The sequence below is a fragment of the Durio zibethinus genome, chromosome 4 (assembly GCF_047325235.1).
Source record: "Durio zibethinus cultivar Kanyao isolate XHJ-2024 chromosome 4, ASM4732523v1, whole genome shotgun sequence".
NCBI lineage: Eukaryota > Viridiplantae > Streptophyta > Magnoliopsida > Malvales > Malvaceae > Durio > Durio zibethinus.
In genome coordinates this window covers 24,596,468-24,610,730 of record NC_143165.1, presented here as the reverse complement: position 1 = coordinate 24,610,730, position 14,263 = coordinate 24,596,468, and positions in this window count along the sequence as shown.

Sequence of the window (14,263 nt, the reverse complement as noted above, 5' to 3'; positions counted from 1 at the left end):
CGAAGAGGCATAATACGCAAGTCGAGGATCGACCCAATCCCCCTCTGCGTGCTGTCGATCCCGCTGCCACAACCCTTTGTCCAGCTAGGGCTTAGACATGAAATGAACTCCTTATGCCTAAGCCAACCCATAAAATGAGCGTGCGGACGCTCAGTCGGCCAGAGAGGCAGAATGTGGAAGTCGAGGATTGGCCCGATCCCTCCTGCGTGCTATCGATCCTGCTGTCGCAACCCTCAGTCCGATTTGATTTTAGACTGGGAATGAATTCCATATGCTTAGACTGGGGATGAACTCGTATGCCTGAGTTAACCCATGAAACGTGAGTAAGGGTGCTCAGTCGACCAGAGAGGCTAGTCGAAGAGGCATAATGCGAAAGCCGAGGATCAACCCGATCCCCCTCTGCGTGCTGATGATCCCACTACCGGTCCGGCTACCACAACCCTCAGTCCAGCTGCCACAACCCTCGATCCGACTGCCATAACTCTGTATGCTTAGACTGGGGATGAACTCCGTATGCCTAAGTCAACCCACGAAATTAGCGTACGGATGCTCAGCCAGTCGGAGAGGCAGAATACGCAAGCCGGGGACCAACCCGATTCCCTTGCGTGCTGTCGATCCTGCTACCGCAACCCTCGATCTGGTCCAATCTTAGACTGAGAATGAACTCCGTATGCTTAGACTGGGGATGAACTCCGTATGCCTAAGTGAACCCATGAAATGAGCGTACGAGCGTTCAGTTGGCTAGAGAGGCTGACCGGAGAGGCATAATGTGCAAGCCGGGGATCAGCCCAATCCCTCTCTGTGTGCTGTCGATCCCGTTGACGGTCTTGCTACCACAACCCTCAGTCCAACTAGGGCTTAGACATGGAATGAACTCTGTATGCCTAAGCCAACCCATAAAATGAGCGTGCGGGCGCTCAGCCGGCTGGAGAGGTAGAATGCGTAAGCCGAGGATTTGCCCGATCCCTCCTTACGTGCTACTGATCTTGTTGCTGGTCCTGCTGTCGCAACCCTCGGTCCGATCTGATCTTAGACTGGGAATGAACTCCGTATGCTTAGACATGGAATGAACTCCGTATGCCTAAGCCAACCCACGAAACGAGCGTGCGGGCGCTTAGTCGGTCGAAAAGGCAAAATGCGTAAGTCGAGGATCAGCTCGGTCCCCCCTGTGTGCTGTCAATCCTACTGCTGGAACCCTCAATACAGTCTGATCTTAGACTAGGAATGAACTCCGTATGCCTAAGTCAACCCATGAAACGAGCGTGCGGGCACTGAGCCAGTCAGAGAGGCATAATCCGTAAGCCAAGGATCAGCCCGGTCCCCTCTGCGTGCTGCAGGTCCTACTACCACAACCCTCGGTCTGACTGGGGCTTAGACATGGAATGAACTCCCTATGCCTAAGCCAATCCATGAAACGAGAGTGCGGGTGCTCAGCCGGTCGGAGAGGTAAAATGCCCAAGCTGGGGATCAGCCCGGTCCCCCCTACGTGCTGTTGATCCTGCTACCGCAACCCTCGATCTGGTCTGATCTTAGACTGGGAATGAACTTCGTATGCCTAAGTCAACCCATGAAACAAGCGTGCGGGCGCTGAACCAGCCGGAGAGGCATAATACGCAAGCCGGAGGTCGGCCCAATCCCCCTCTGCGTGCTGTCGGTCTCGCTGCCACAACCCTTGGTCTAGCTGGGGCTTAGACATGAAATGAACTCCTTATGCCTAAGCCAACCCACGAAATGGGCGTGCGGGCGCTCAGTCGACTAGAGAGGTAGAATGCGAAAGCTGAGGATTGGCCCGATCCCTCATTTGTGCTACCGATCGTACTGCCGCAACCCTCGATCCGATCCAATTTTAGACTGGGAATCAACTGCATATGCTTAGACTGGGGATGAACTCCGTATGCCTAAGTCAACCCATGAAACGAGAGTAAGGGCGCTCAGTAGATCGAAGAGGCCAACCGGAGAGGCATAATACGAAAGCTTGGGATCAACCCGATCCCCCTCTGTGTGCTGATGATCCTGCTGCCAGTCCTGTTGCCACAACCCTCGGTTCGGCTGGGGCTTAGACATGGAATGAACTCTGTTTGCCTAAGCCAACCCATGAAACGAGCGTGCGGGCACTCAGCCGACCGGAGAGGTAAAATACGCAAGCCGGGGACTATCTCGGTCCCCCCTACGTGCTGTCAATCCTGCTGCCGTAACCCTCAGTCCGGTTCAATCTTAGACAAAGAATAAACTCCATATGCCTAAGTCAACCCATGAAACGGGCGTGCAGGAGCTCAGCCAGCCGGAGAGGTAGAATACGCAAGCCAGGGATCGGCGCGGTCCCCCTTGTGTGCCGTCGATCCTGCTGCCGCAACCCTCGATTCGGTTCGGTCTGATCTTAGACTGGGATGAACTTTGTATGCTCACACTGGGGATGAACTCCGTATGCCTAAGTCAACCCACGAAATGAGCGTACGGGCACTCAGCCAATCGGAGAGGCAGAATGCGCAAGTTGAGGACAAACTCGATCCCCTTACGTGCTGTCGATCCTACAGTCGTAACCCTCGATCTGGTCCAATCTTAGACTGGGAATGAACTCTGTATGCTTAGACTGGGGATGAACTCCGTATGCCTAAGTGAACCCACAAAACGAGCGTACGGGCCCTCATTCGGTTGGAGAGGCTGACCGGAGAGGCATAATGTGCAAGCTGGGGATCAGCCTGATCCCTCTCTGTGTGCTGTCGATCCCGCTGACGGTCTTACTGCCACAACCTTCAGTCCGACTGGGGCTTAGACATGGAATGAACTCTGTATGCCTAAGCCAACCCACGAAACGAGCGTACGGGCGTTCAGCCGGCCGAAGAGGCAGAATGCATAAGTCGGGGATCTGTCCGATCCCTCGTTGTGTGCTACCAATCTTACTGCTGGTCCTGCTGTTGCAACCCTCCTCTGGTCTGATCTTAGACTGGGAATGAACTTCGTATGCTTAGACATGGAATGAACTCCGTATGCCTAAGCCAACCCACGAAACGAGCGTGCGGGCGCTTAGTCGGTCGGAGAGGCAAAATGCGTAAGCCGAGGATCGACTCAGTCCCCCTTGCGTGCTGTCAATCCTACTGTCGCAACCCTCGATACGGTCTGATCTTAGATTAGGAATGAACTCCAGATGCCTAAGTCAACCCACGAAATGAGTGTGCGGGCACTGAGCCGGTCGGAGAGGCATAATGCGCAAGTCGAGGATCAGTCGGGTCCCCCTTTGCATGCTACAGGTCCTACTGCCACAACCCTCGATCCGACTGGGGCTTAGACATGGAATGAACTCCCTATGCCTAAGCCAATCCATGAAATGGGCGTGCGGGTGCTCAGCCGGTCGGAGAGGTAGAATGCGCAAGCCGGGGATTGACCCGGTCCCTCCTGCGTGCTATTAATCCTATTGCCGTAACCCTCAGTTTGATCCGATCTTAGACTGGGAATGACCTCCGTATGCTTAGACTGGTGATGAACTCCATATGCCTAAGTAAACCCATAAAACGAGCGTGCGGGCACTCAGTCGGTTGGAGAGGCCAACCGGAAAGGCATAATACGTAAGTTGGGGATCAGCCCAGTCCCCTTCTACGTGCTGTCGATCCCGCTGACGGTCTTACTACCACAACCCTCAGTCCGACTGGGGCTTAGACATAGAATGAACTCTGTATGCCTAAGCCAACCCATGAAACGAGCGTATGAGCGCTCGTCGGTTGGAGAGGCAGAATGCGCAAGATGGGGATCGGCCCGGTCACCCCTTACGTGCTGCCGATCCTGCTGCTGGTCCTACTGTCGTAACCCTCGCTCTGATCTGATCTTAGACTGGGAATGAACTCCGTATGCTTAGACATGGAATCAACTCCGTATGCCTAAGCCAACCCACGAAACGAGCGTGCGGGCGCTTAGCCGGTCGGAGAGGTAGATGCGCAAGTCGAGGACCGGCTCGGTCCCCCCTGGGTGCTGTCTATCTTGTTGCCACAAGCCTTGATCGGTCTGATCTTAGACTTGGAATGAGCTCTGTATGCCTAAGTCAACCCACGAAACGAGCGTACGGGCACTAAGCCGATTGGAGAGGCATAATGCGCAAGCCGGGGATCGGCCCGGTCCCCCTCTGCGTGTTGCAGGTCCCGCTGCCACAACCCTCGGTCTGACTGGGGCTTAGACATGGAATGAACTTCCTATGCCTAAGCCAACCCATGAAAGGGGCATGCGGGCGCTCAATCGGTCGGAGAGCCAGAATGCACAAGCCGAGGATCGGCCCTGTCCACCCTGCGTGTTGCCGATCCTGCTACCGCAACCCTCGGTCTGGTTTGATCTTAGACTGTGAATGAACTTCGTATGCTTAGACTGGGGATGAACTCCGTATGCCTAAGTCAACCCACGAAACGAGCATGTGGGCGCTCAGTCGGCCAGAGAGGCAAAATACGTAAGCCAAGGATAAGCCTGGTCCCCCTCTGCGTGCTATCGGTCTCGCTGCCATAACCCTCGGTTTGGCTGAGGCTTAGACATGGAATGAACTCCCTAGGCCTAAGCCAACCCAAGAAACGGGCGTACGGGCGCTCAGCCAGTCGGGGAGGCAGAATACGCAAGCTGAGGATCGGTCCGATCCCCCTTGCGTTCTGTCGATCCTACTGTCGCAACCCTCGGTCTGATCTGATCTTAGACTGGGAGTGAACTTCATAAGCTTAGATGGGGGATGAACTTCGTATGCCTAAGTCAACCCATGAAACGAGCGTGTGGGTGCTCAGCCAGCCGGAGAGGCTGGCTGGAAAGGCAAAGTACGTAAGTCAGGGATCGACCCGATCCCTCCCTGCGTGCTGCCGATCCTGCTACTGGTCTTACTCTCGTAACCCTCGGTCCGATCCAATCTTAGACTGGGAATGAACTCCGTATGCTTAGACATGTAATGAACTCCGTATGCCTAAGCCAACCCACAAAATGAGCGTGCGGGCTCTCAGCCAGCCAGAGAGGCAGAATGCACAAGCTGGCCCGCGTGCTATCGATCTTACTACCGCAGCCCTCGGTCCAGTCCGATCTTAGATTGGGAATGAACTCCATATGCCTAAGTCAACCCACGAAACTAGCGTTTGGGTGCTGAGCCGGTCGGAGAGGCATGATGCACAAGTCGAGGATCGACCCAGTCCCCCTCTGCTTGCTGTCGGTCTCGCTGCCACAACCCTCATTCCACCTAGGGCTTAGACATGGAATGAACTCCCTATGCCTAAGCCAACCAATGAAACGAGCGTACGGGTGCTCAGCAGGCCAAAGAGACAAAATGTGCAAGCTGAGGATCGGCCTGGTCCCCCTCTGCGTGCTGTCGATCCCGCTGCCACAACCTTCGGTCTGGCTGGGGCTTAGACATGGAATGAACTCTATAGGCCTAAGCCAACCCATGAAACAAGCGTGCGGTTGCTCAACTGGCTGGAGAGGCAGAATGCGCAAGCCATGGATCGGCCCGGTCCCCTCTGCGTGCTGCCAATCCTGCTCCCGAAACCCTCGATCTGGTCTGATCTTAGACTGGGAATGAACTCCATAAGCTTAGACTAGGGATGGACTCCTATGCCTAAGTCAACCCACGAAACGAGCGTGCGGGTGCTCAACCGGCCGAAGAGGCCGACAGAAGAGGCAGAATGCACAAGTCGGGGATCGACCCGATCCTCCCATGCATGCTGTCGATCCTGCTGTCACAACCTTCAGTCCGATCTGATCTTAGACTGGGAATGAACTCCATATCCTTAGACTGGGGATGAACTCTGATGCCTAAGTCAACCTATGAAACGAGCGTGCAGGCGTTCAGCCAGCCGGAGAGGCCGATCGAAGAGGCATAATGTGTAAGCCAGGGATCAGCTCGATCCCTTTCTACATGCTGTTGATCCCGCTACCAGTCCTGTTGCCACAACCCTCGATTCGACTAGGGCTTAGACATGGAATAAACTTCGTATGCCTAAGCCAACCCATGAAACGAGCGTGCAGGCACTCGGTCGGCTGGAGAGGTAGAATGTGTAAACCGAGGATTGACCCGATCCCCCCTACGTGCTACCGATCTTGCTGTTGCAACCCTCGGTCCAGTCTGATCTTTGACTGGGAATGAACTTCGTATGCTTAGGCATGGAATGAACTCTGTATGCCTAAGCCAACCCACGAACCAAGCATGCGGGTGCTCAGTCGACCGGAGAGGCAGAATGTGCAAGTTGAGGACCGACTCGGTCCCCCCTACTTGCTGTCGATCCTGCTGTCGTAACCCTCAGTCTAGTCCGATCTTAGACTGGGAATGAACTCCATATGCCTAAGCCAACCCATGAAATGGGCGTGCGGGTGCTCAACCGACCGAAGAGGTAGAATGCATAAGTCGAGGATCGGCCCGTTCCCTCATGCGTGCTGTCGATCCCGCTACCGCAACCCTCGGTCTGGTCTGATCTTAGATTGGGAATGAACTCCACATTCTTAGACTGGGGATGAACTCCGTATGCCTAAGTCAACCTATGAAACAAGCGTGCGAACGCTCAGCCGACCAGAGAGGTATAATGCACAAGTCGGGGATCGAACGGGTGGTAGGTGAGTTCAAGCACATCTTCATATTTTTACCATGCCAATGCCATTTTTATGGCTTGTAAATTCATACAATGGTCCCCTAAGCCTTCATGTGAAGTTTCATGGCAAGATGACCCGTTTTCCATTTTTCACAATTTTTAAAACTTTTTACGGTTTGGGATTTTTTAAAATTTTTTTAGAAAGAGTTTTGTCCCCAAATTTGGTAGAGGTGATCCATGTATTTTTATTGGCATGCCCAAAAAACTTCAGCTAAAAACTCAAAGTGGAGAAGATTTTGTGACCGTTTGAAAAAAGTGTCCCTATTTCAGACACTTTATTGGCTACTGGTAGCAAACTTATAAAATCTCAAATGCTCTTTAAAGGGGTGTGAGTTCTTGAGGTTTGATGAGGGATAAGGGGCCAATATAAAGGCCAACTACCAGCATCCATCGCACATCATGTGCGTACACACCCCGGGCCCCCCAATCGTCAGAACCCTCAATGGTGTTAGTTAGGCTCTCCGACGATGCTCTGGCGATGCTTCGACGATGGTGCCTAGGCGAAAAAAATGTGGCACCAGCACATGCCCGAGCCCAACATGTGCACCGTGGCACAAACTCTTAGACTGGGAATGAACTCCGTATGCTTAGACATGGAATGAACTCCGTACGCCTAAGCTAACCCACGAAATTAGCGTACGGGCGCTCAACTGACCAAAGAGGCAAATGCGCAATCCGAGGATCAGCCTGGTCCCCTTCTGCATGCTACCACTCCCACTGCCACAACCCTCAGTTTGGTTGGGGCTTAGACGTGGAATGAACTCCCTACGCCTAAGCCAACCCACGAAATGGGCGTGTGGGTGCTCAGCTAGCCGAAGAGGCAGAATGTGCAAGCCAGGGATTGGCCCGATCCCCCCTGCGTGTTGTCGATCTTGCTGTCACAACCCTTGGTCTAATCTGATCTTACATTGGAAATGAACTATGTATGCTTAGACTAGGGAAGAACTCCGTATGCCTAATTCAGCCCACGAAACGAGTGTGCGGGCGCTTAGTCGATCGGAGAGGCAGAATGCACAAGTCGGGGATCGGCCCAATCCCCCTGCATGCTGTCGATCCTGTTGTTGGTCCTACTGCTACAACCCTCAGTCCAGTCTGATCTTAGACTGGGAATGAACTCCGTATGCTTAGACATGGAATGAACTTCGTATGCCTAAGCCAACCAACGAAATGAGCGTGCGGGCACTCAGCCGACCGGAGAGGTAGAATGCGCAAGTCGGGGACCAGACCGGTCCCCCCTTCATGCTGTCGATCCTACAACTGCAACCCTCAGTCCGGTCCGATCTTAGACTGAGAATGCACTCTGTATGCCTAACTCAACCCACGAAACGAGCGTTCGGGTGCTAAGCCGATCGGAGATGCATAATGCGTAGGTCGGGGATCGACCTGGTCCCCCTCTGCGTGTTGTCGATCCCGCTGCCACAACCCTCGATCTGGCTGGGGCTTAGACATGGAATGAACTCCCTATGCTTAAGCCAACCCATGAAATGGGCGTACGGGCGCTTAGCCGGCTGGAGAGGTAGAATGCGCAAGCCGGGGATCAGCTCTATCCCCTCTGCGTGCTACCAATCCTACTACTACAACCCTCTGTCCAATCCAATCTTAGACTGGTAATGAACTTCGTATGCTTAGACTGGGGATGAACTCCGTATGCCTAAGTCAACCCAAGGAACGAGCGTGCGAGCACTCAGCCAACCGGAGAGGCATAATGCGCAAGCCGGGGATCAACCCAATCCCATTTTGTGTGCTATTGATCCCGCTGTCGGTCCTGCTATCACAACCCTCGATCCGACTGGGGCTTAAACATGGAATGAACTCCGTATCACTAAACCAACCCACGAAATGAGTGTGCGGGTGCTCAGCCGGTCGGAAAGGTAGAATGCGTGCTACCAATCCTGCTGCTGGTCCTGCTACCGCAACCCTCCACCCGGTCCGATCTTAGACTGGGAATGAACTCTGTATGCTTAGACATGGAATGAACTCCGTATGCCTAAGCCAACCTATGAAACTAGCGTGCGGGTGCTCAGTCGGCCGAAGAGGCAGAATACGCAAGTCGGGGATCGGCCCGATCCCCCTGCATGCTGTCGATCCTGCTGTTGGTCCTAATGCCGTAACCTTCAATCCAATCAGATCTTAGACTGGGAATGAACTCCATATGCTTAGACATGGAATGAACTCCGTATGCCTAAGCCAACCAATGAAACGAGCGTGCGGGCACTCAACCGACCGAAGAGGCAGAATGCACAAGCCGGGGATCGGACCGATCCCCCCTTCATGTTGTCGATCCTACTACTGCAACCCTCAGTCCGGTCCAATCTTAGACTGAGAATGCACTCCGTATGCCTAAGTAAACCCACGAAGCGAGCGTTCGGGTGCTGAGCCAGTCGGAGATGCATAATGTGTAGGCTAGGGATCGGCCTGGTCCCCCTCTGCGTGTTGTCGATCCCGCTGCCACAACCCTCGATCTGGCTGGGGCTTAGACATGGAATGAACTCCCTATGCTTAAGCCAACCATGAAATGGGCGTACGAGCGCTTAGCCGATTGGAGAGACAGAATGTGCAAGCTGAGGATCGGCTCTATCCCCCCTGCATGCTACCGATCCTGCTACCGCAACCCTCGGTCCGGTCTGATCTTAGACTAGGAATGAACTTCGTATGCTTAGACTAGGGATGAACTCTGTATGCCTAAGTCAACCCAAGGAACGAGCGTGCGGCACTCAGCCAGCCGGAGAGGCTAGCCAGAGAGGCATAATGTGCAAGCCGGGGATCAACTCGATCCCATTCTGTGTGCTATCGATCTCGCTGTCGGTCCTGCTATCACAACCTTTGGTCCGATTGGGGCTTAGACATGGAATGAACTCTGTATCGCTAAACCAACCCATGAAACGAGTGTGCGGGTGCTCAGTCGACCGGAAAGGTAGAATGTGTGCTGCTAATCCTGCTGCTGGTCCTGCTATCGCAACCTTCGGCCCGGTCCGATCTTAGACTGGGAATGAACTCCGTATGCTTAGACATGGAATGACTCCGTATGCCTAAGCTAACCCACGAAACTAGCGTGCGGGTGCTCAGTCGACCAGAGAGGCAGAATGCGCAAGTCGGGGATCGACCCGATCCCTCCTGCATGCTGTCGATCCTGCTGCTGGTCCTGCTGTCGCAACCCAGGGTCCGGTCTGATCTTACGCTGGGAATGAACTCTCTATGCTTAGACATGGAATGAACTCCGTATGCCTAAACCAGCCCATAAAACGAGCGTGCGGGCGCTCAGTCAGTCGGAGAGGTAGAATGCGCAAGTCGAGGACCAACCTGATCCCCCCTGCATGCTGTCGATTTTACTATCCCAACCCTCGGTCTGGTCTAATCTTAGACTGGGAATGAAGTCTGTATGCCTAAGTCAACCCACGAAACGAGCATTCGGGCGTTGAGCCGATCGAAGAGGCATAATGCGTAAGGCGAGGAATGGCCCAATCCCTCTCTGCGTGCTGCTGGTCCCGCTGCCACAACCCTCGATCCAATTGGGGCTTAGACATGGAATGAACTCCCTATGCCTAAGCCAACCTACGAAACGGGCGTACGGGCGCTCAGCCGGCCGGAGAGGTAGAATGCCCAAGATGAGGATCGGCTCGATCCCCCCTATGTGCTATCGATCCTGCTGTCGCAACCCTCAGTCCGATCCAATCTTAGACTGGGAATGAACTCCGTATGCTTAGACTGAGGATGAACTCCGTATGCCTAAGCCAACCCATGAAACGAGCGTGCGGGTGCTCAGTTAGTCGGAGAGGCAGAATGCGCAAGCTGGGAATTGGCTCGGTCTACCCTGCGTACTACTGATCCTGCTGCTGGTCCTGTTGTTGTAACCCTCGATCCGGTCTGATCATAGACTGGGAATGAACTCCGTATGCTTAGACATGGAACGAACTCCGTATACCTAAGCCAACCCACGAAATGTTCGTGCGGGCACTCAGCAGGCCGAAAAAAGAGAATGGGCAAGCCGAGGACCGACGTGATCCCTCCTGCATGCTTTCGATTCTACTGCAGCAACCCTCGGTTCAGTCCGATCTTAGACTAGGAATGAAATCCGTATGCCTAAGTCAACCCACAAAACGAGCGTACGGGTGCTGAGCCGGTCGAAAAGGCATAATCTGAAAGTCGAGGATCGACCCGCTCCCTCTCTACGTGCTGTCGATCCCGTTGCGATAACCCTCGGTCCAGCGGGGGCTTAGACATGGAATGAAGTCCCTATGCCTAAGCCAACCCATGAAATGGCTGTGCGGGCACTCAGTCCGTCGGAGAGGCAAAATGCATAAATCGAGGATCAACTCAATCCCTTATACATGCTATCGATCCTGCTGTTGCAACCATCAGTCTAGTCCGATCTTAGACTGGAAATGAACTCTGTATGCTTAGACTGGGGATGAACTCCGTATGCCTAAGTCAACCCAGGAAACGAGCATGTGGACGCTCAGCTGACCAGAGAGGCAAGATGCGCAAGCCGGGGATCGAACAGATGGTAGGTGGGTTCAAGCACATCTTCATATTTCTATCATTCCAATGCCATTTTTATGGCTTGTAAAATCATACAATGGTCCCCTAAGCCTTCATGTGAAGTTCGCGGCAAGACGACTCTTTTTCTATTTTTCATGATTTTTGAAACTTTTTGCGGTTCAGGATTTTTTAAAATTTTCTTAGAAAGGGTTTTGCCCCCAAAATTGGTAGAGGTGATCCTTGTATTTTTGTTGGTATGCATAAAAAAATTCAGCTAAAAACTCAAAGTGGAGAAGATTTTGTAATCGTTTGAAAAAAGTGTCCTCATTTCAGACACTTTAATGGCTACTGGCAGCAAACCTATAAAATCTCAAATGCTCTTTAAGGGGGTGTGAGTTCTCGAGGTTTGATGAGGGATAGGGGGAAATATAAGGGCCAAATACCAGAACCCATCGCACATCATGTGCACACACCCCCCGGCCCCCTTAATCGCCAGAACCCTCAATGTCGTCGGTTAGGCTCTCCGACGATGCTCTGACGATGGTACCCCGAGCGAAAAAAATGTGGCACCAGCACATGCCCGAGCCCAGCATGTGCACCCTAGCTCAAACTCTTAGACTGGGAATGAACTCCATATGCTTAGACATAGAATAAACTCCGTATGCCTAAGCCAACCCATGAAAAGAGCGTGCGGGCGCTCAGCCAGTCGGAGAGGTAGAATGCATAAGCTGAGGATCGGCTCGGTCCCCCTCTGTGTGCTGCCGGTCCCACTACCACAATCCTCAGCCCGACTGGGGCTTAGACATGGAATAAACTCCCTATGCCTAAGCCAACCCACAAAATGGGCGTGCGGGTGCTCAGTCGACTAGAAAGGCAGAATGCGCAAGCCGGGGATCGACTTGGTCCCCCCTACGTGCTGTCGATCCTGTTGCCACAACCCTCGGTCTGGTCCGATCTTAGATTGGGAATGAACTTCGCAAGCTTAGACTAGAGATGAACTCCTTATGCCTAAGTCAACCCACGAAACGAGCGTATGGGAGCTCAGTCGGTCGGAAAGGCAGAATACGTAAGCCGGGGATCGACCCAGTCCCCCCTTGCATGCTGTCGATCCTGTTGCTGGTCCTGCTATCGTAACCCTCGGTCTGGTCCGATCTTAGACTAGGAATGAACTCCGTATGCTTAGACATGGAATGAACTTCGTATGCCTAAGCCAACCCATGAAACGGGCGTGCGGGTGTTCAGCCGATCGGAGAGGCAGAATGTGCAAGCCTGGGATCGATTTGATCCCTCTTGCGTGTTGTTGATCCTACTACCATAACCCTTAGTTTGATCCAATCTTAGACTGGGAATGAACTTCGTATGCTTAGACTGGGGATGAACTCCATATGCCTAAGTCAACCCATGAAACGAGTGTACGGGCGCTCAATCGGTCGGAGAGGCAGAATGCACAAGTCGAGGAATGGCCCGATCCCCCCTACGTGCTGTCGATCCTATTGCTGGTCGTACTGCCGCAACCCTCGATCTGATCCGATCTTAGACTGGGAATGAACTCCGTATGCTTAGACATGGAATGAACTTCGTATGCCTAAGCCAACCCATGAAACAGGCGTGCGGGTGCTCAGCCGACCGGAGAGGCAGAATGTGCAAGCCTGGGATCGATTTGATCCCTCTTGCGTGTTGTTGATCCTACTACCGTAACCCTTAGTTTGATCCAATCTTAGACTGGGAATGAACTTCGTATGCTTAGACTGGGGATGAACTCCATATGCCTAAGTCAACCCATGAAACGAGTGTACGGGCGCTCAATCGGTCGGAGAGGCAGAATGCACAAGTCGAGGAATGGCCCGATCCCCCCTACGTGCTGTCGATCCTATTGCTGGTAGTACTGCCACAACCCTCGATCTGATCCGATCTTAGACTGGGAATGAACTCCGTATGCTTAGACATGGAATGAACTTCGTATGCCTAAGCCAACCCACGAAATGAACGTGCGGGTGCTAAGCCAGTCGGAGAGGCAAAATGTGCAAGCCGAGGACTGGTCTGATCCCCCCCTGTGTGCTATCGATCTTGCTACCACAACCCTCGGTCTGATCTGAACTTAAACCGGGAATGAATTACGTATGCCTAAGTCAACTCACAAAACGAGCGTTCAGGCACTGAGTCGACTGGAGAGGCATAATACGCAAGCCTGGGATCAGCTCGGTCTCCCTCTGCATGCTGCCAATGTCACTGCCAGAACCCTCAGTCTGACTGGGGCTTAGACATGGAATGAACTCCCTATGCTTAAGCCAACCCATGAAATGGGCATGTTGGCGCTCAGTCGGCCAGAGAGGAAGAATGCGTAAGCTAGGGATCAGCTTAGTCCCCCCTGCGTGCTGTCGATCCTGCTATCGTAACCCCTAATCCGGTCCGATCTTACACTGGGAATGAACTCCGTATGCTTAGACTGGGGATGAACTACGTATGCCTAAGTCAACCCATGAAATGAGCGTGCGAACGCTCAGTCGGCCGGAGAGGCATAATGCCCAAGCCAGGGATCAACCTGGTCCCTCACTGCGTGCTGTCGATCCCGCTATCGGTCCTGCTGCCATAACCCTTAGTCCGGTTGGGGCTTAGACATGGACTGAACTCTGTATGCCTAAGCCAACCAACGAAATGATTGTACAGGCACTCAGTCGATCGAAGAGGCAGAATGCGCAAGCCGGGGATCGGCCCAATCCCCCCTGCATGCTACTGATCCTACTGCTGGTCCTACTATCGCAACCCTCGGTTCGATTCGATCTTAGACTGGGAATGAACTCCGTATCCTTAGACAAAGAATGAACTCCGTATGCCTAAGCCAACCCACGAAACGAGCGTGCGGGTGCTCAGCTGGTCGGAGAGGCTGAATGGCAAGCTAGGGACCGGCCCAATCCCCCCTGCGTGCTGTCGGTCCAGTCTGATCTTAGACTGGGAATGAACTTCGTATGCCTAAGTCAACCCATTAAACAAGCGCGCGGGTGCTGAACCGGCCAGAGAGGCATAATGCGCAAGTCGAGGACCGACCCGATCCCCCTCTGCGTGCTACCGGTCCCACTGCCACAACCCTCGATCTAACTGAGGCTTAGACATGGAATGAACTCCCTATGCCTAGGCCAACCCATGAAACGGGTGTACGGGTGCTCAGTCGACCGGAAAGGTGGAATGCGCAA